This window comes from Rhipicephalus sanguineus, chromosome 1 (assembly GCF_013339695.2).
Source record: "Rhipicephalus sanguineus isolate Rsan-2018 chromosome 1, BIME_Rsan_1.4, whole genome shotgun sequence".
NCBI classification, from domain to species: Eukaryota; Metazoa; Arthropoda; class Arachnida; order Ixodida; family Ixodidae; genus Rhipicephalus; species Rhipicephalus sanguineus.
Genome location: NC_051176.1, coordinates 97,338,010 through 97,359,203, shown reverse-complemented (window position 1 = coordinate 97,359,203; position 21,194 = coordinate 97,338,010). Strand labels below are relative to the sequence as shown.

Genomic DNA, 21,194 nt, shown 5'->3' with positions numbered 1-21,194 from the left:
TATGTGCCTTCGTGTACCTATCATCAGAATTCTGTGTCACCTCTGTGCCGTGAAGAGCTGAAAAATCCTCGAACAGGGGCTGTAGCTGGAGCAAACGCTTCGACCAGCAGACTTGTCTTTGTAAAGGCGCTTGTCTTTGTCAAGAGAAAAGCAGGCTTGCCTCGACAAAGACAAGTGTAACTCTTGAGAGTTAGACGTAGAAGTCCACTGGACTTCTACGTCTGTGTCGTGTGCTATACGCAGCTTCGCTGGTCATCCGCCTTCACAGAGTGGCATTAATGGGACGTAGATTTTTCTATTTTTGGCCTTGTGTTCTGCTGCATTTTTTTTTAAATTTTTCTTGTGTATGTGATGCTAGCTATTATTGCCTTCTCTCACGCAGTGTACGCCCTGAGGGGCAATAAATGAATAAATAAAGCAAGCCATACGTATTTGGGCACCACATGCATGGCTTCAGAAGATCAAGAGGTCTACAGCAATGCTAGAACTTATACGTAGGATTTCATGTGGAGTGGTGGGATAGAAATGTGGGCGTGTTAGTACATAGTACCAAACGCTCAATGCAGTGTTAAAATACGAACTCCTGTACTACTAGAATACGAAATTCGCCAGCAGGCAGAAAAAAGTGTTCCGCACTCGCCGTCATGACTACTAGCGGCGCTAACTAACACTCCTACGTTTAAATACACATGTATGCCCCATAAAGTGGACGGGAGGATGGCCGCCGCCGTCGCTGAGTGGTAGAGCATCGGACGCGTTATTCGAAGGTCGCAGGTTCGGTCCCTGCCGGCGGCGTGTTATGTTTTTGTCCACTTTACTTTCTTCACATTACATCATAATTACTACAAAGAACTTCCCCTGTACTTTCTTTGGCTTTCTTGTCTGTTAGTTTTAATTGATGTTATGTCTACCTCCACCATGAGGAACACGTGAAGAGAGGAGGGGAATTTCGCAATATTCATTTGAGAGTCTGCGCTAGTCCCGTCTTCCTCGTCGTCGTCTTCGTCTTCTCGTGTTGCTTCGTCTCGTTCATTCGGTCCTCCTACGGCACATTGTCGACTCTGAATGCGGGCGCCATTTTGCAAGCATATTGCTGGGCGGCGTCCAAATCAAGGAGTTGCAAACAGAGAGGCCAAGAGGAGTATATCCGTGGTTTCTAGCCTTAGGTCACAGCAACGCAGTTCATGCCGCGTTACATGAATGTCTACAGTGGTGATCACGTATGTGTACACTCTTAAAAAAAAAGGCTCTTGAATACGGAAAAACCTGTAGGTAAAATGCTGCCGACCACTTTTCGTAATCCGAACACGTGAGACCTGTGATTACGTAGAACCCATGGCACGTAAAGCCCGTTCATGTTATTATGAAGCGCTCCGCAATGAAGAAATGAAGCAACAGCTGCTCCGAAACGAGAGCTATTACGTGGACCATTTCTCACACATTATTCGTAATGCCAATACTAAATGGACGTAAAAAACTAATGTGTTTTCTGTTACGTGGACCATTTCTCACACATTATTCGTAATGCCAGTACTAAATGGACGTAAAAAACTAATGTGTTTTCTGTAAGTTCAACATTAGGCATACGTAAAAAACAAATGTATCTATGGCAGATACGGGGGTAGTCAAAATTTCGCAGGCCGCTATCCCACGTAATCCTATGGCAGCATGGCCTGGGAACTTTTGACCACCCCTGTACATGTAAAAAACAAGCGCGAAGAATATATGAAGTGAATTCGCTTGCCTAAAAACCGACAAGGTCAAGTTTTATCTTCACTGAAATCAAACTTTATTGTCCTAGAAATATAAAACAAAATACATCACAGGCGTTCGACATATTGTGTAAATAAAAATTGTCAGAGAAGCTTTATTTCATTTAATTATCTTTACATCTGGAATTTATAACCCCCCCCCCCCCATGGAAGGAATATCAAAACTTCTTAACACCCATGGTACCTGTATGATTTCCACCATGCAACAGTATTGTGCAGGTTTGTTCACTGAAAAAGAAAAGAGAAAAAGAGATCGTGTTAGTACAATCACACCAGGCAAGTACAACAGCAAAATAGTGCGAGCTCATTTAGCAGTTTTATGAGTACATTACGCTGCCATTACGTAGTGCAAATGTATGAAAGATAATACATGAAACCTCAATCTGCAGCTAAAGTGTAGAACTTCACACGAAAATTTGGCAGATTCCACACATTGTGCGAACCGATGTAATGCAAAGCAGTCAGCAAGGAGCTGCATAGACCGCATTCTTTGTTTTCGAGGCAAATCAAGGCATTCATGTTCCCCCTGTAATTATTGTTCGTCATAGAGTCATTCCACGCCATAATAATTTTGGTACATATCTATTTAACGAAACGACTGCAAGCGTCCCAAGACTGTGGCATGTGAATCAAACCGTACATGACATACATGTTATGATTTGAATCTTACGCCCTTGTCACTTTCTTAGTTGCTCGTTAAGGCGTCTTCCTCTCTGCCCTATATATTTTCGTCCACACAAGAGTGGGATTGAATAGATGAAGCCTTCAATACAGTTTACAAATAGGTTTACGTGCTTTATGGAACACAACTGAGGCTGCTGCCTTCCTGTTTCGTTTACTTTGTAATGTCTATTCACCTTGGTTTGGTTTGGTCGTGTATTCAATCCCACTGTCCTGTTTAGGAAAATATATAGGGCAAACAGGAAGATGCCTTAATGAATGACTAAGAGAGCATAACTACAACGTAAACAGTGCGATTACTGGCCACCTAGGCCTCCACTGCAGGGATTGTGGCTGCAAACCAATCTTTTCACAAACAAAGCTATAGCAAAAAAACAAAGACCATACAACCAGAGAAATAATTGAAGCTGCAGAAACAGAACGTATAGAAACTAACTGTGTCAGCATGCCATCTCTGACGCTTTCACAAAAAAAAAATAGATTTTTTTAACCGTCGGTGATATGTACAGCACGTGTGGTGCTCAGCGGTGATGCATGTTGACGAGAGATAGGGGCACCAACCATGTTACTTTATTTTGAAAATTTCCTATTTTTTGACTGTCATGGTATATATCTGCCCACATGTCAAAAAATAAGATCAGTTGTAAGCCAGCACTGTTGTGCCTTCTTCGTCTTGTGTCCTGTCATAATTTTGCACCGTTTTTTCCCCCGTTATGTCTGAATGGCAATCCCATGGAAGCACCACAGCGACAATCCAACATGCTCTTTTTTTTGCATCTCAACACCACTTTGTAATGATGTAATGAACTCTCACTCAAGTGGCTCCCCCCCCCCACCCCCCACACGTGGCGCACTTGTATTTACTTGTTCACAAATGCCTGTCGACTGACTGTTCTCAAGCTGTAAACACTTGCTTTTTGAACTTCTGGTAATTCAAACAAAATTGGGGGGTCCCCGCGAGTTTGAATTATCGAGAGCCTTCTGCATGTTGTTAGTTCTGCAGTATTGCTATTGAGGATGTAAGCGGTTGGAATGCGAGCTGCATGACCAGTGAAAGACACATGTTTTGTTTCCAGTCAGAACTGTTTAAGGTCAGTTTGTAGGGATTGCAGGCCAGTGTGATTGGTAATGTTACGGTAAATAACACAGTCATCAGCGAAGTGTTGAACACTAGATTTTACACAGGCAGGCACATCATTAATGCAGATTAGAAAAAGCAGAGGACTGAGCACACTTCCTTGGGATACACCACATGTTATATAAGCAGAATGAGAGTTAGAATTATAACAGAGGTGAACAAAGTTCTGAAAGAAAGAAAGTCTTTAATCTAGGTGAGCACATTAGGATGAATGTTAAGCTGTGTTAGTAAAGTCGATGGTGAAGAACCTGATCAAGAGCCTTAGAAAAATCTGGAAATACTGCGTCAGCCTGGGCGCCCACCTCAAGCAACAAATGTAAGTGGTTAAGAAGGCCAGCAGGTTGAGTGTCACATGAAAAACCCTTACAAAAGCTGTGCTGTTATTTGAAAATAATGTTATGATCTTCGACGTAGTTAATTACTTCGCTGTGACCGACATTCTTGAGAAGTTTGCAAAATGTGCTTGTTAGTGAAATGGCTCGATAGTTAAGTGGGGAGGAATTTTCACCTGACTTGAATATACGCATTACCCTGACTAAATGCCAGTCATAAGGAATTAGCCCATTTGATAATGATTGCGAAAACACAGGACAAGACAGAACAAATGCTTTGTGATGTACTTTTAAGCAAATTATTGTTAAAGCCGAGGTGATGCAAAGTACTAGTAATTTTAAAGTTGTTTAGCAAAGCTAAAATCCGCTTCATCAGGAACTATTTCAGGGGTGCAAATGTCATGAAATGTATTTAATTCAAGAAATAAGCTTATATCTTGATTGCTAAAAACTAATTAGAAGTCATTAAAATCTGAGCACAATCACATACATCAGTGATGACACTGCTATTATCTCTAAGCAAGATGGCAAGATGAAAGCTAAGGTTTACAATGTGCCAGAATTTACGAGGGTTGTTGGTTGACAGAGATGACATGTCACAACTAAAAAAGTGATGCTGAGTGTACTTTAGGAGAGACTCTTTGCCACATTTATACTTTTCCCACTCGTTTAAAAGACTGCTTTTTACTGTCTGCTGGTAATATCACTTTTTCTAGGTATTCATCCGCCGCAACTTCTGATTAAACCATGGTGTGCTGCTGCTACATCTATTGGATATGAGAGGCATGAATTCATGGCTAAGTTTAGAGAGATTATTTTAAAACAAATTCCAATTCTGCTCGACAGTGTGCAAAGAATAATGAACTTAATAATAATAATAATAATATCTGGGGTTTAACGTATAATAAACTTAGCAGAGAAACAATCCAATTCAGTTAATTATGCCAGCTCTGCTGCAACACCTGATTTGTTTAGCAGCAGTTTCCTTTTTTGTTAAATGAACCGATAATGCATCCTGTTATTACGTCATGATCCGAAATGCCTTCTAAATTAATTATGTCTGAACAAACATCAGGATTATTTGTTACTACAAGGTCAATAATGTTGGCGGTGCTTGATGTGTGACATGTGAGATTAGTAATACGTTGCGATAGTAAAAAATCAAGACACGACTAAAGAAACATATGAGCTTCGCTCTCACTTGCTGTGAAGGATTGCGCAAACCAGTATATATTAGGGAAAGTAAAATCTCTGAATATGACAGAATATGAACACAGTAGAGTTAGGGAAATGTGTACATATTTCACACAGAAGTCGATGAAATTCTAAAAAAAAATAATTCATATTAGGAGGACTGTAGATAACACCAATAATTGCATCAATTGAACAGAATTTTAAAGAAACACACACATTAAAGAAATGAACTAATAATTAACGGCATCGACAACAAGCCATCATTTATCACCAAGATTGCGCCACCTCCTCCTCTGCAATTTGATCTATCCCATCGAAATGTATTGTAATGTGTTTTGCTGACAAACACCAAGTTCTTCAGAACAACATCAGTGAGCCATGCTATTAATGATGTGCAACATGAGTCAATTAGCAAAATATTTTGGTACTCTTTGACATGGCACGTCTGATGTCAGTGTACAAGAAAAAAGGGATTTATCGGTTTTAGTGATTGAGGATTTTGAGTGATGTGAAACTGAGGTCTGACCTGAGATCAGAATAGAAGAACGTCCATCTTCCGTGGAGTGTTGAGAGAGACAAACAATGCGACCAGCCTCATTGTCGCACACATAGGCATTGTCCCACACATTGTTATTGTAATGCTTATTAAAGCTAAGGCAAATGCAGCCACCGTCTCTCCTTACTGATTTTGTGTAGTGCCTTAAGTGACAGAGTTTATACCCGTGTCACATGGGCATTTGAAAGAGCTTCCAATGGTCAAGCATGAGCTGCTACACAGGATGTTTCAAAGGCCGTCGAGTCAATAGTCTATCGAGCCAGCGAAGCACACCACAACTCTATTGAAATTTCGATAAGCATTCAGCGGCGCAAGCGGAAACAGCGCAAACATGCCCTCTCGTTCACAGTGTGCTCGTACTCTCAATTAGAAACAATAAATCTAACCAGTATGTACGTGTGAGCGTTATTTAATCAAGTATATTCACCACTTTAAATGTGCGAACTGCACATATTTTCAACAGCAACGTGCTTGTCTTCATCATGTCGTCTTGCCGTGTATCGTTCACCACAGTTTTGGTGCTCAACAACCTAAAAAATTAAATATGTATTCATAACTAAGAATAAACAATTTATTAATATGCTTAAACAAAAACAACAGACATATCTGTGCTTTTAAGCAGATTTGTATTATTTAACTGTCGAAGACATGAATACGAAATAAATATCCACAGCGCCATGCAATCTTTGAGAGAAACAGCCCTTCAAAACTGCTGTGTAGAAGCGCGACAACTCCATCGAGTCAATAGAGTTGTGGTGTTTCGATGGCCATCGAATGAACGGCCATTCAAAAGTGCCTGTGTGCATAAGTATTAGTCTGGACGGCCTCGGAATAATCATGAGAGGCGCCGAAGCTTGTGTTCTTGAGCTTGAAGTTGTTACTTCTCACAGATTCAACTTATTTATCGTTGTACATGTTGGCAATGATAGGCCTTATCTTACTAGTTGAAAAGTGGCCCAAACAATGCGCTCTCAGAATCGAAAGTATAGTCGCTGTTTATTCGAACACCTTCGCGGCACCGCATATCGTCCCACTGGAGTAATGCAGACTCTCAACTGAAAATTTGGATGCTCCACTGTGCGCTGTTTGATTTTTCGGACTCCTGCTGGCTGTTTGGGTACGCCGTCAAACGCAATGACAAGATGTCAGCAATGTTTACAGTACTTTTACTATGCTGCCAGCACTCGAGGTTTGCATTGGCTACGGCTGGAGGTCGTACCAGCGTCAAAATCCACGCAGAAATTGCATTTGCCGATGTCGAAGGCTCTGTTTGTTGGCTATGTGTAATGGTTGCCTTTTGGTTTTAGCCAGTCAAGTATTCATTGAATGGCTACAACGGCCAAACCGCACGCCAAGCCACGCTCGGAGTCAGCTCGGTTGGCACTGGCTCGGTGTGTGTGGCCACAGCTGTGGTGTGGCGTTTCATGATTTGATCAATTTGATGTCTGAAGCGAATGACAGCACTCACAAGACGGACAAAGAGAGAATGACGGCACGAGCACTGCAACACCAACTAGCCCAACATCGTTCCCTTTTGGCATTCGAGGGTTTGCGTTTCCTGTTGTTTCTGCGGCTAGGCCTCATCTGTGTCTCACTCTCTCATTTGTTGCTTGGCGTGTGAGGCCTGATCTGCTGGGATGGCTCTGACGCCACTCGTTCATCTGCGTGGTCAGGACTAATGAATAAACGTGGCAACTGTAAGACACTGCTGATGGTGCAAAAAAGCAGCGATTATTCGTCAGGTGGAAGGTGGCCAACCTCACTCCGAAGTTGCTTGGAAGTTTTCACCGAGCTGGACAATGATGAGATGACGCGTCGGGTTCTCGAACCAGCGCAGGTGGACAGTGACTCCGATGATGACGCGCCGCCCTCACCATAGCAATCAAATGCGAATTTAACGCAGCGCTAATGACAGCCTACAGCGATGGCCAAATAATGGCTGAAATACAAGCTGAATTGTTTGCGAGTGGTGTGTGTGTGTGTGTGTACAGACGTACATTGACAAGTTTTTCCAGCCACTGGGCTAATAAGGGTGTTTTTTTTTTCTCTAGCAAATCCTTTTTTTTCGTCTGACTTTTTGGTGATTCCCAACGAGTCCGAATGAATGGTTGGCTACTGTACGACACTAAGCCTAGTGGAACAAAATTCACTCACGAGTTGCCCTAAAGACATGCAAATTTCATTGTCCCTATCTGGAACACCATAAAAAATAACATCAGATGTCTTCTTACACATTAGATGTTTCTAAATTAGGCGTTAATAATGGCTGTGCAGACGGCACTGATGCGATTTTCGATACTAATTCAGCAACATGTTGTGTCCAAGTCATTTTCCAGGGTAATACGAATGTTAAGGAACTTATTCAATGATTCCAGGACTGTATTGCAGCTAGTTTACAAATGTGGGACAGAAAAAGTCAAACTGTTTAATTCGTCCGTCTGTGCCTCAGTCCTAGGCTTAGGGTTTGATTCAACGTCGCTACTGAGAAGTAGGAGAAGTCAAAGGTACATCAAGGTATTTGGTAATTTGTATCTAGTAATCCTGTACAGAGAGTACCAGCACTTTCTCCTGACCTTGGGAGCCTCTTTTGTATAACCTTCACGTTGTAACCATGCTATGCAAAACAAATGTTTGATTTGAAAAAAAAAAAGGCAGCACGAGCACATTTCAAACAATTCAATAGCAACAACACCACAACAAGGGAAACATCGTCTTCATGGTACCGGTGTGTTTCCTACTGACCATAGGTCGGCAAAAAATGTGAAGCTCACTCAGACTCACTCATATATTTTGCCCTTAGGGCTCACTCAGACTCAAACTCACCAAAATTTTCCTCAACCGGACTCACTCGCGCTCAGACTCACTATAATTTTTCTCAACCAAACTCATTCGCACTCAGACTTGCAAAATTTACTCATACAGACTCACTCAGACTCACGTCTCAATATGAGTCTGAGTGAGTCGACACATGAGTGAGTTTGCCGACCTATGGTACTAACCTGGAAGAACGTCAACAATAAGCATGGCATTGTAACTGCAGTGCCAAGGCCCCATGCATCGAAGAAATAAGTGTGCTTATGAGCTGCTTGTTCACCTGACTGTTCCATCTTGCTGAATGGAGAACGCTGCACCATCCAGAATTGCGAGGGGGGATGCGGTGGAAATGATGATGCTTCATACTTTGCTGACGATGTGGTCACACAACAATTCCGTGCGACATCAGGACACCAAGGCGCTTGTGGCAAAACCAGTCGTAGTGGTGCCCGCGTGATGGGTGACAGCTGGCGCAAGAACAATAGAAGCAGCACCTGAAAGAACATCAATGGTGAGTGCGACATCGCAACTTCATTGTCGTGGCCCATTCACATGAATAATGTGATATGCCTGTCCAATACGTCCTGAAACCCTTTCCCTTAGTCATGTGTGGCCATACCTGCACACCACGGCCTGTGGAATGTGGGTATGTGCCCCACATGATTCATGGTTTGTTAACCTAGGAAAGGAAAGAATGCACTTTGGTAATGTTAACGTGATAGCACTAAGAAGACCGCGGCACAGAAAATATGTTGCCGGTGTGAACGGCTTCCAGAGAAAAAAAATCCCAATGAAAGGAAACGATAAATATCAGTTTGGGATGGATTTGAACCCTGGTGGCGTGCACCTCATTTTGATAAACCTGATGTCTGTGCTTTAAACGTGAGTGCCGACATTGCGTCGTAACATAAGCTACTCCTTAGACATCAGTGCACTCAACATGCCTGGTAAGCACTCGATATGCCGACAACTACTCAGTTTACACAAAGACGTCAATCAGCCTAGTAATGCTTGGCTGAAAGAGTAAAAAAATGCAGCATGGGCAGCTTCTCCCTGACTGCTTCGCATAAAATCTATTCCTACAGAGCATGAAATTCGCTGTACTGTGTTTTGATTTAATCCATGCGAATGTTTAAAGAGCACCACTTTTCAACATTATTTTCGTGCCTTCTACTGCAATGTGAATAATAAGTATATCCCATGAAAACACCAGAAGTACTTTTAAAAATCCAGTATGTTTAGAACAAGTGTCTTAAGTTAAAAGTATGTAACAGAATAATGAAAGCAAGGGCATCTGGGCTTTAGAAATACTTCACTAGCCAACGTGAGCAGATCACTCGCCCTGTCAGATTCATAACGAGTTCTCCCTGAAGAGAATAAGGGCTTTCCAATTTTGTACACAAAATGTGATCGCTATTGCAACCCGTCATGTAAACCACGTTACATTTAGGAATTATTAATGACAATTGGATGTCGGCTTGAAAGTGTGCAAGAAAAGCAGCTGTTGTGTGAAAGCAAATGCTTCTGCTGAAATAAACTGTCACGTTAAAAATCTGCCAAATTTGCCGAACACAAGACAATAGGAATGTACGAATAGCGAATTTTAGAACGCAATCGAACACTATTCGAATAGTAAGGCAACCATTTTCAAAACAGCTCTGAAATTTCATAACATTTTATTTTAAAGAAATATTCACGAACGAAAGAACGTTACAATTACTTTTAACCGACGAAAACTACTACAATTATGTAAACTCAGGTAAGCGCGTATGCATCAGCAACTAGAGCATTCACGAGATTTTGTAACTATACAATGAAATACAGCAGTCACTACATTATTCAAGGTGCCACTTTGTCATCAGCCTTTTATTAAAACTGAAGTGTGGCATAAGAATCAAGCAATAATGAACTGAACATCACCTATGCAGCTAACCTTTTAGTGAAACACTTAAACTGGTTTTCACTTCATGGGCCTTGGCACCAAAGGCAGCTAAATATCATGGTTGAATACTGCATCTGCAAGAGCAGTTTACAGCAAGATAACACTTGTGTCTGTTGTCAGTCATGTAAACACGTACAAAAATTGCACTTCTGAATCCGAATGCAGCCGTATTCCCCACCATCTCATGACCAATCTCATGGTGATGATAGTGGGTTGGCGGCACGTTCACTTCTGTGACACTGCAGTTTTTAGCAAAAACGCCTTTATCCGATGATCAATAGTGTCGATAGACCGTTAAAAGCTGAAGCTGCATGTACCTTGGTAATTCAATCGTAAAAATGACCCCTGGCAGTTGCAATGCATAGTTACTGCGGGGTTTTCCCGTCCATGCTGATTATTTGAAAACTATTCGAAAAATATTTGGTACTTTGAATACACACTATTCAATTCGGCATGATGATTATGCGATTTGTTCTTCGAATTTTTTTTAATATTCGCACACCCCTACACGACAAGGTGGCTGCTTGCAAGCTCTCAACATCAATGCATGCAACAGCTTTTTGTAATAGTAGGCATTATGTCACATTAGGATATTGAGACCATGCCAAAGACAGGCTTTCTTGACAGAGCACAATAGCAAAGGTCAGTGCACAGGTTTAGCAACCTATTAAATATACATACTTAATAAACATGACACAAACAGGCATTCTATGTATAATAACCAAGATTATTGCCTAAGAACTATCCTGCAGTCACTCTACTTGTCACTCCCAAGTGACCCACAATCCATACTTAATACTAATCCATGTTAATTTAGCTGACTCAATGCTTCATAACTCTTGTGTATTTTAGACAACCTGAAGATAAAGGCCCAATCAATGGTCACCAATGGAATGCATGACTGCTACAGGAGAAAAGAATGCGTTTTTTTTTAAATAAAATTTTGAAGTTCACGAACCTGAACAATTGATGGTGCCCCTCTCTACCATGCTGGCCTCATTTACCTCCTCAACAAACAATGTCTGCACTAGATAATTAGTTTGATTAATTTATATTAGATATATATTAGGAGCAAAGGTGTGCACCAGCTTATTAGTTGGAGCCAATCACTTGTCCAAAATCACTGACATTGTTTAAAATCATCCGTCAACTTATCTTCACACAGCTGCTGCCTAGATAGCACGACAGCCCAGATGGTAGAACCAGTTCATCAACAAAGGCAGTGGGGATGGGTATGGTTTGTAGGGTTTAATGTATCAAAGCGACTGAAGCTATGAGAGACGCCGTAGTGGAAGGGTTCAGATCATTTCGACCAGCTGGGGTCCTTTAATGTGCACTGACATCACACAGTACATGAACCGCTAGCATTTAACCTTCATCAAATTGCGACCATCACAGCGGAATAGAACCCACGTCTTTCAGGTCAGCAGACAAGCGACAAAACCAATAGGCCACTGAGCCGGCTGGTAGTGATGGGGTACGATTCCCAGACTACAACTAAATTTCTTCAGCTGTTAAGCTGCATGCAGTTCAGTGAATACACAACACTTTAATGATAAAGCCTGCCACGCAAACTGCATGTGTTACTGAACTGTAGTATGGCCACATAAGCAAGATGGAGAAGGTCCATTATTACGCATAACCAACTCGGGTAAAAAATTGTCACACGAGATCCCGAACCGTAATATGGAAGTACTCATAGCCTACAATTAGCCTGATGCCATAAAAAGAGCACTGCAATAATGACTGCCTTTTTTTGCTTGGTGAGGTAACAAAAAAAAAAAAAAACAAGACGCGTGACCACAAAATACAGAGCCCACACATCTCTTGTGTGGGCATATGCATTTCCTTGTCCTGCTTTTTTTTGCAATGTACCTTTTTTATGTCAAGAACTGCATGTTAAAAGCAATTTTGGCATACCTTGCACAGCAGCGTCTGCCGGCGACACATCTTTTTCAACAATGAAGGCCCTTTGGCTCATGGGCACCTGAGCTACAACCTCTTGAAATACTTCCAAGCTCCATCCGATCTAGAAGGAACACCTGTCGCAAAACAACAGCACCATAAGCTCAAACAATGGCTACACAACTTACATTTCCTTTGTCTAGAAATGGGGTTAATCAAACAAACATTTCATCTTGCCACTGTAACAAAATGAGTTACTTGGGAGAGTTAGTGGAAACTCGAAGTTGGTGCACACCTTCAGACATCACACTACGGATAACTGCTGCCAGAGCCCCATAGTACAGCAGCCTGTGTGGTAGTACTCATTAAATGATCAAAGGTAGCCACTTTCCTTCAAAAGTGGGAGCAGAGCTGCCTCTGCTATGAAAAGCATGTCATCCTCACACCTGAATGCACGAAGAAGCAACTATGGCCATCTGATTTTCTTTTATTGTTTTACATTTTAAAGCAACAATATTAACTTTTTTTTCTTTTCAAGTAGAACACAATGTATTGCTATTTGTAACCAAGTATCCACACAGGCTTCCCCTGTTATGGTTACCATATCCTCTTTCCAACCACACTTGTGCTATGACTAGTTCTGCTAGTTAACCTGCCACTTTTCTGCTTTATTCTATCTTTTTGTTGAACAAAGGGTAACTAGACACATATGGAAAGCTATGAATGCATGTTAAACAAACAAGTCAATTGTAGCTAATAGATGCACACTTATTCAAGGCAGCCAAGCACCACATGGAGTGTGCTTTGACGATGGAATTATGTGTAAGAAAGGTGGAAGGCAAGATATTCTCAAGTGGTTTCACTTCAGAACATCGATGCGTTTTGAAACACATCATCATCTTAGAGCTGCTGCAGTGGTGAAACAGGCATGTCACCTTTCAGTACACATACTCATGTATTAAAGAAGCTGATCTGACGCAACAAAAACCACTTCAGAGGCAATGTGAGATGTAGACTTACCATACGGTTTCAATATGAACTAAAATAGTCAACATACCATATGTGGCAGGTCAGGCTATATTTGTATCAACATTGGATTCGAAATTAAATGACCAGGCTATTTTCATTTAATTTTAATAGCGTGCTCTTCTCCATGTGTATATCATGGTGGAAAGCCATTTTTAGAATTTGTACTTGCAGCATGCTTACACATCAGGCATGCCTCAAGCAAGCAAACATAAAAACAAAAAAGATTTAAGAGTAACTATGAATGCAGACCATGCCTCAGTATGTGCACAACTGAGCCATAGTTACAGTGCAAAGTTTATTCTTGACAACTATGCATTGTGTTGTATGAAAGCTCCTTAAATTGCAACCATAGGCAGCAGTGGTTAGGCTTCCTTTTCTTTTTTTTTTGCTTCTTGAAGCAAGGGGTTGGGTACAATGATGTTGCACTGTCATCCACTATGCTAAACAATTTGCAACGAAACATTAACCGAAGCTGCTTTTTCACCTGAAAAGCCTCTTTATCAGGCTCGCCATCACAGTAGCACCAGAAAAATAGCTGCGCAGCATCAGAACACTAAAACTCCAGCCAGAGAGAAACGCAACAAAATTAAACCTGCAGGTGCTATGGATTGCACCGGCCATGTTCACGACTATGACCCCTCAAGTTTATCACCAGGACAATGATGGCATGCTTTAGGTCTTCAATTAAATTTTACGAGTTGGCCAGCTTTTGTGCCTCTATGGTGTAAGCTTGGAGCATTTTTTTGTCTAAAATGCTGTTTGGTAGAGGAAAAGCAGGAAAAACCACTCTCAGCACAATTTGGCGCAGCTGTTAGCTGCTTATCGGCTGCACTAGTTATGCAACAATGTTGCGTAACAACGTAAAAGCCCTAAAATGCATACAAATGTTTTGGTTGGGAAATACAGGCAAGCAATAGATTACCCACGTCGAGTTGTTACCTTTGCACTGCTTGAACTGCAGATACTTTACTCTTCCGCTTGCTGTTAACGTGTGGTGTTGTTTCAGCTGTGAGCATTGTCTTGATGGCATAATGTGCTCTTCAGATATTGAAGAGAGGCAGGACTGCTGTTTCTGCAATGATGAAAGGAACTTTACCATTCGGCACCCAAAATATATTTGCGCTCATAAACCAACCAAACTGCTTCTAAAGGCAGTTTGGCTGGTTGGTTTATCAGTTTAGAGGTAAATAACAGCTCTAAAGAGATACACCACAGTTCTAAAGACCAAAACAGTGTCGGCCTTTGAACGGTGCTTAGCAATTCTGATACTGAACTGCAACAGAACCCTTTGCAAGCAAACTCATTTCCTAATGCAGATGATGCTTTCCACTGCAAAGCATGGTGCACTCAGAAATGATTAAAAGTGAAATGTCTCTAACTGAAAAAAAAAAGTTGGTTCATTTAAATCCGGATTTTTAGGTATCAACTGTGATCCTTTCGAAGAGGGAGTGAGAACGAAGATGGTAGGTCGCGCCTTTTAAACTTCAAATAGAATGAAGAGAAAGAACGCAACTTCTTTATAAAACTTAGAATAACAGAGAGCTGAGCTAGTTGGTAAGTATTCATTTTAAAAGGACGGGGTGTGCAAACACGGACACAAGAAAGAACATGTTTGTGGTGTCCTGACTTCTTTCTTGTGTCCGTGTTTGCATGCCGTTTTTCTTTATAAAGCTTTTCTTTTCTTTTTTTTTTCTTCGTGTGACTAGGATGTCAGAGAGGGCTGACAGTACACATTACTGGCCTCACTATCTTGCGTATGTGAAGAGCAGGCATATAAATGGTGGGCAGGTTTCATTTTGAGCGGTTCGAACTGTTCTAGAAATTTTGAATGACCAAGATTTAAAGAGTAGTTGATTTTGCTGGTACGTCTCGGTCGCTAGTTTCAGTTTCTCAGGAACCAATTTTGTGGCTTGCCTACTCTGAATGTTTGGCTAAGGCGTCGCGTTAAGTGTAGGTTTTGACATCATTGTTGTGATGATGCTCTTGCTGTTTTTTTTTTCTATTTTCCCCACTGTATGCTGCTTGACAGTCTGAACAACTGGTTTGGTAGATGACCCCTTTACTTCTACAGTAATACCTCGTTAACTCGAAGTAGTAAAAACCAGAAAAAATTTCGAGTTAAGCAGATTTTCGAGATAAGCAAAGTTGCGCAAATTCTATTGAGAAGTCCAGTTGTATCTAAAAACGTTATCACTACCGACCACTTTCTTAACAGAAGGGCCTAACTGGCTCTTTGTAAAGAATTTAAAGAAAAATAGTGACATACCAGAGCTGTCATCAACCAGCTGTGTTTTTCGGCGCTGCCTTTGTATTTTCGGCACTGCCTCGCAGTAACACTTGCACCTAGCAAAGCTTTCTCGAGTTGCTTAACACACCGCATGTGGCGATCATCCGCACCACTGCACTTTTCGCATCAAGCGAAACACGTTTCTTGTCTCGGCTGATGTCGTCACCCCTGGAGTAACTGCGTCGACACTGCCGCGATCACCGTGCGTGACGCCAAGTTGTTTCACTTAAATGGTCAAACCAGTCGATGTCGCAGGCGAGATCAGTGTAGCCCACCACTAAGTCCAGAGAATCGGCCTTCTCTGTCAATGTTGTGACTCGAAGGGGCTCCTCTCGCACGGTGCAACCCAACGTTTGCAACCACACAATCAGCGCCGTTTTGACGTCCGGAACTTCAAGCCTCGAATCCGCTTCTTTGATCAGTGCTACCTTTCTTTGCAGCATCAGTGACTTGCTTTGCTTTGGGCGGCGTTATCCTCACCACATCGCACGACCGACGAGAAAATGCGAGCGACGTGTCTTGCGTAAATAAAATGCTGAAATCGCACTGACGGTAAACAAAACGACGTGTGCGACCCATGCTATTTTGCAGGGCCTGCCTCTGTGCACGTCTATGGCGTCACATGACGTGACACAGGGGTGCTTGACAAAGTCGTTATGCCGCTAGGTTCCGACTTCACTTTCGGGAACAGTGTCCACTTCGTCGAAAGCGCGGCAGCCTCGCGCGAACCTTGTGAAACGTAGACATTTTGCCGCTAGCATTTTGTGAAACGGTTCAGCGACAAAATTTTTGTTCCACTCTCACTCGAGATTTTGAGATAACCGAAAGTGGCCACGGAAATACTTCGAGATGAAGGGCAATAAATACATTGCACCTATGGGAAATCGTTCGGTACCGAGAAAATTTCTACTTAGCCGATTTTTCGAGATATGCGAGTGCGGGTTAACGAGGTATTACTGTATATGCTGTAGCATGGATTTTGGGGGTCAGTAGAAGGATATTTATATCTTTCTTTAAAATTCGGCTGATGACTGCACTGGTACCTATACATATATGGGAGAGATAAATTAACACAAGATACTTGTTTTTGAGCATTGTTCTTGGACATGATTTCTTTCTGCCAGGTTGTCTTATGAAGGAAGAGATGTGGGCAGGCTGTTTTTTTTTTTTTTTGAGTTTAGTGAAAATCACACTTCATTTGCTTCTGTCAGATTCTAACTTACAATGCTTTTCATTTATTCTGAATAAGCTATTGACAACTCATGCTTTTGACTTACCGGATGGCTCAAACTGAAATGCACGTGGTGGTGTGAATGTGTTCGTTTGTGGTAGATAGAGAACTTTTGCCTCCTGTTTCGGTTACTCATACATCGAAGGAATGGGAGTGATTCATTGACAAATGAACTGAATATGCACTAAGTTTAGGTGGATGTCTGACTTGTGATGTCACTATAATTCACATACAGTCGGCCACGAAATAATATGGACCATGGGAGCACGTGCCAAAATTGCCATCTGCGCTGTTTAGTGGTGAGTCATCTGCTGTCAAGAGTGCTGCTCTGGAGAATGCGTGGCCACAGCTATGCTTTCGACAGCGGATGGCTCGCCCCTAGACAGTGTAGACGGCAATTTCATTACACACTTGTGTGGCCCGTATTATTTTGTGGTCGAGTGTACCTGAGAGACTTTTCGTTTTGGGTGAAATCTGTTTTTCATGGTGACGCTCCAATGAGGGCGCCTCATCAGATTTTACATGAAACGAAAAGTCTTCCTCAAGTACATTAATGAGAACCAACAGACAATCAAGCCAAGGAAGCTATAGGGGATGTTATTTGCAGTAATTAAAAAAATTAAAGTGGACAAAGAGACAACGTGCTGCCAGCATCGACCGATATCACAGATACACTCGATAAAATGGCCAGGAGAAAGACCGTTGCCGTAACTCAATCGGTAGCACATCGGATGCATTATTCGAAGCTTCCATATTCGGTCCCTGCTGGTGGCATACAAATAACGTCCCCAATACTTTTCTTGGCTTTACTGTCTGTTAGTTGTCATTAAGGTTGTCTAACAAAGAAGAAGGAGCCCTTTAGTCCCTTCTTTTGTTCATTCCTCAAGTACATGACATACAGTGACATCACGAGTCAAGCTTACACAGGCACCTAAACTTCGTAAAACTTGATATTCAGTACACTTGTGGATGCGGAAATATGGAGCAGAGAGTCTGTATTAACTCATTATCAGGAAGTTTTACTGCAGGTAAAAAGTAATGTGAGATGTATATAGTGTGAAATGATGTGTACAGCTGGCGACAAAGTTGCAAAAAAGTTTGCTTTTGCACATGTTTAGTCGTAAACTTAGCATTGAGGTGGTCCTAGTAAAAAATATGGTAAACAACGCATTTACTAGTAACCTTCATAAAATAATTTTTTGTTTTAAGCAAGAAAAATATTTTTGAAGTGTTCTGCCAGTTTCTGTGCTTGCGTGTGTTTATACCTCGTAGCAATGCATCCCAGCGGCATGTACAAGCTGCGCGGACACGAGGAACATTTTGACAACATAAGCAGCTTTGTACGTGCCTATTTAAATGGTTTACTATTGAGTGTTAGCCCGAGTAAACAAGAAATCCAGCCCCTACTTAGAGTGCGTTTAACCACGTGCAGCTGTCCGCTGACTGCTCGCATAGTGTGCCTGCGCAGCAGCACATTACCTATACGCTAGGATTGAGAAGCGGGAAGAACACTATGATTAAGAAAAGGATCTATCAAAATAAAAAAAAGGATATGTTGCATGGTGAATAAGTTGCAGTTATGAACCAACACATGGTCAATGGTAAAACATGGTCACTTAAATATGAATGTGTTGGTTCATGACTGCATCTTATCGTGTTTTATCTTTATAAGATCTTTTTCCTAATCGTAGTGTCCTTCCCACTTCTAAATCTTAGCACATAGGTAAGGGGGTGTTCCACACATCGGTATTACGTCCCGGTGCTGTAAAAGCACACTAATGGGGCCGTCAGTGGAGAGCTGCATGTGGCGACCACATGCACTCTAGTATGGTTCGACTTTCTCGTTGGCTCAGGCTAAGACACACTAGTAGATCATTGAAATAAGCACGGACAAAGCTGCTTATCGTGTCTAAATCTTCCGCATGTCCGTGCTGCTTGTACTTTCCGCTAGGACGCATTGCTACGAGGTATAAACGCGCGCAAGCACACAGACTGGCAGAACACAACTCCAAAAATATTTTTCTCGCTTAAAACAAAAAATTATTTTATAAAGCTTTCTCAATCAGTAGCCAATGAAGCTCACTAGTAAATGTGTTATTTACCATATTTTTACTAGGGCGACCTCAATGCTAAATTTACGACCAAACATGTGCAAAAACAAACTTTTTTTGCAAATTTGTCACCAGCTGTACGCATTATTTCACACTATATACATCTCAAATTATTTTTTACCTACAGTAAAACTTCCTGACAATGAGTTAATACAAACTAACATATATCACTGAATGTTATCTTTGTATTAAAAAATCACCAATATAGACCATATTGCCCATATTAAAGGCAGTATAAAAAAAAAAACCACTAAAGCGTAAAAGTTTGTAAAACTTAATTTAAGTAAATATCCTACCATCGTTCTACAGGGGAAATTTTGTCCTAACCTAATTTAGGAAACGCAGATTTTCTGACAACGCGTTTCACGAGCCGTGGTTTCTAAATAGCTTTCCGCAAAAAATTACATGCTGCTTGAGTTCCCATTGAGTTTACAGTTCCCTTCTCGGGCTGCTCGTGCCTTTTATCAGACACCGCGGAGAAGATGCACTTTCGCCCGACGGTGATCGCACGCGTGAAGGCTGCAGCGCGCCACGATTTCACGGTAGATCGTCTCGTCTTTCGGCGCAGCGGCATACCGGCAGCGTAAACAGAGGCTCACCTAACGGCGCCAGCACTAAGGGAGACACACACATGATACGGCTGCGCTCCGGGACTGACAAGCCCGAACACTGCTGGCAATCGCAATATTCTTGTCCTTAATTCCTTGCGCAGGTGCAGAATAAAGCGTAATGCGACAACTGCGGCGAAGTTATCAGCGCGAAACGAAAACCACAAGCTCGAGCTGTAAACACGACCTACACGATCATTCCGCGATTTCCGTAAATGCTGCATTTTGTGCGCTCACTTTGAACTCCGCCTCAAAAAACATGCACAGTACAATCCGCAAGGGTAAGAATCATACTAATTATATCTGCGCAGTGCGGGGATCAAAGTTTAACGAAAACGTCGGCGTAACCCGTACATTTCCCCGCCTCTACTCGAGGCGGCCTCGCCTCGGATATTGCTGAGCGTGAGCATATGACAACAGATCGATTTTAGCGGCACGAGCTACAACCACAAAGGCGAATAGATGGGAAGTCAACCACTCACCTCGAAGACGTAGAGCGTATGAAAAAAAAAGCAGCTCCGCAGGGTCCCGTCGTCTCGCTTCGTGCGTACGGCGTTAGGGTTAGCCGTTGAGGGGGTAGCGGCCGTGGACGAATGAATCAGCGAGTGACAATCGCAGTGCGCCCAGGTGCGCCCCCTCGGTTGATATGTCGAATGGATTTCTTTCCGCGATGGCCTCCTGAACTGCCGTTTGGGATCAAATACAGTTTCGTGCAATATCAGAGCTGCAAAACGCGTAGTCGCAGCGATGGTAGGCGACGACCATGTTGGTATGAATTCCTGGAAGTCATCCGTATTATAATAGATACTTGCGGCCGATTTTTGTCATGAAGGAGGAGACGCTTGTGTTTTGCACTATTCAGCGAAAAAATATTGTTTTACGTGTGCTGTGTCCATGATATTCGCGAAGTATTGGAGTCATTCCGTATTGCAAGTCACTACTTGCTGCCGATTTTCGTCGTGAAGGAGGAGACGCCTGTGTTTTGCAGAATTCAGCGAAAAATTATTGTTTTAAGTGTGCTATGTCCATCATATTTGCGAAGGATTGGAGTCATTGTTTTACCTGGATACTGTATCCGCTTTCTTGGTTCCTAAATACGGAAATTTCTTTGAGTGTAGCTAAAATATTAAAGCTATAAAAGCGGACTGTATTCGCAGCACGGTGCAGGTGTGATTCGCAGTCAAGTCGACCTCGCCTACTTTGTTGCTGCTCGCCGCGTCAAAGTACTTTCTAGACACGTCTTCGTTTCTACATATTATGCAAGCATCCTTGGCAGCCACCGACTGTCCACTGCTTATTTGCTTGCTTGCTCCTCGGTTAATGGCGGCTACTCACTACGGGAGATTGGCCGAGAAGCCGGCGGTTAATGTAAATAGGAAAATTAAAAAGAAAGCAAGATGGAAAGGAACAAATATTCCCATTTTTAGACACCTATTCACGCAATTTTGGTCAAAGTAAAAATAAATAAATGAATAAATAAATAAAGCAAAAATAAACAGTTTAGCAACAACAAATATGTTGTAATACGTGATTAAAACACTGGTGGTTTTGCGAAATACCGGACAATTGATTCTAAGCAATTTAATAATTACCA

General features: G+C 42.0%; 1 long non-coding RNA gene across 2 annotated transcripts; it reads right to left on the bottom strand.

The window, feature by feature from the left end:
* Window positions 1-1,749: 1,749 nt before the first annotated feature.
* LOC119394341 (uncharacterized) lies at window positions 1,750-20,178 on the bottom strand. 2 transcript variants are annotated; one of them, XR_005184112.2, is made up of 5 exons: window positions 20,083-20,178; window positions 14,303-14,435; window positions 12,350-12,471; window positions 8,768-8,981; window positions 1,750-2,000 (listed from the first exon to the last, which is right to left on the bottom strand). It is a non-coding gene; the product is annotated as an uncharacterized LOC119394341 (long non-coding RNA). The 2 variants fall into 2 exon arrangements; XR_005184110.2 differs by lacking the exon at window positions 20,083-20,178 and adding an exon at window positions 15,630-16,212.
* Window positions 20,179-21,194: the final 1,016 nt, after the last annotated feature.